The sequence below is a fragment of the Tupaia chinensis genome, unplaced genomic scaffold (assembly GCF_000334495.1).
Source record: "Tupaia chinensis unplaced genomic scaffold, TupChi_1.0 Scaffold000226_1, whole genome shotgun sequence".
Classification (NCBI taxonomy): domain Eukaryota; kingdom Metazoa; phylum Chordata; class Mammalia; order Scandentia; family Tupaiidae; genus Tupaia; species Tupaia belangeri.
In genome coordinates this window covers 4,451,921-4,453,117 of record NW_006159701.1, presented here as the reverse complement: position 1 = coordinate 4,453,117, position 1,197 = coordinate 4,451,921, and the positions used below count along the sequence as shown (strand labels likewise).

The 1,197-nt window shown below is 59.1% G+C and overlaps 1 protein-coding gene across 4 annotated transcripts in view; it reads left to right on the top strand.

Annotated features, from left to right (window-relative positions):
- AP1B1 (adaptor related protein complex 1 subunit beta 1) overlaps positions 1-1,197 on the top strand; it is a 40,572-nt gene that overhangs the window by 29,473 nt on the left and 9,902 nt on the right. The gene's annotated exons all lie outside the window — the stretch shown is intronic.

Below are 1,197 nucleotides of genomic sequence, written 5' to 3'. Positions count from 1 at the left end.
GAAGAGCGTGCCTTCCCGCCCCAGAAGAGGTGATGCGGTGTGTAGTCAGGTGTCTGCAGCAGTGTAGAGTCACCTTGACCATGACGGCGACAGATGGCGTTTGTAGCTCAGGCACCTGAGTGGTGTGGTCAGCAGTGCCGTTGTGTTTTGAAGTGGTGACCAACTCCCAGTGTAGTCCTCAACCAAGGAACAGGTGTCCCTTGATTTCTATGACAGTTACATTCCTGGAAATGTTAGGGTATACTGAAACCGTGCAGAAAACACTCGAAGGATGCAGGTCAGTTGGTTGCTGAGTGTGAGGGCTGTTGCCCTGTGGCAGAATTTCTAGCATCCCTGACTCTGGTCCACCAAACAGGTGGACTGCAGGTCCCCCACTGTGCCACCTGCAGATGCCCCACGGGTGCCCACTGTCTGCCGAGGGCAGTGCCTTCCGAGATGCCTGGCTAGGCTGGAGATTAGCGAGGAAGGGCACTGATGCAGTTGGCAGGGCTGGGCTGAGCACTGGCACCTGAGCCCGGCAGTGGGAGCCACTCTAATTAAGCCAAGTGATGAGACAGTCTGGTTTGCACTTGAGCGGCTCTGGCCCAGGCGGGGTGGAGATGTGGCGGGAGTGAGGAGTGCTGCTGGCAGCCTGGGTGACGAGGGTGTCTTTGGGGGTGGAGAGCGAGGCTGGACCTGAGAGCTCCCTGGGGTGTAGGAACTGCAGGACATAGGGGCTGGTTGTGGGGGGAGGTCCGGCTTGAGCAGCGGGATGAGTGGAGCTGCTGCAGTGGGGACACAGGAGGCGGTTGGTCTCGGGGAAGCAGAGATAAATTTGGGGTGTGAGAAAAGCAGCCTGGCACCAAGGAGAGCATAGTGTGGCCACGCCAGCATCAAGGAAGCTGCCTTTGGGGCAGGGCCTGGGCCCCAGGAGGGCAGGCAGCAGCCCTGAGGCTAGCAGCTGCACCCTGATGTGCCAGGGACGCCCGAGCATTCCATAGCACCCAGCACCGCCCATTGAGTCCCTGTGTTCCCATTTTGCTGTCCAAAGTCTCAGTACTTTTGCCTAAGGTCTCGTAGCTGGTGAGTAACAGAGTCTGGACCGGAATGCAGGGTGGTGGCACTACGCCTTTGCTCCCAGCCCTGTGTTGTTATGCCCCAAAGCGCTAGAGCCCCTCCCCCGAGTCTGCTGTAGCCTGCGGGTTGTCGCATTCAGCA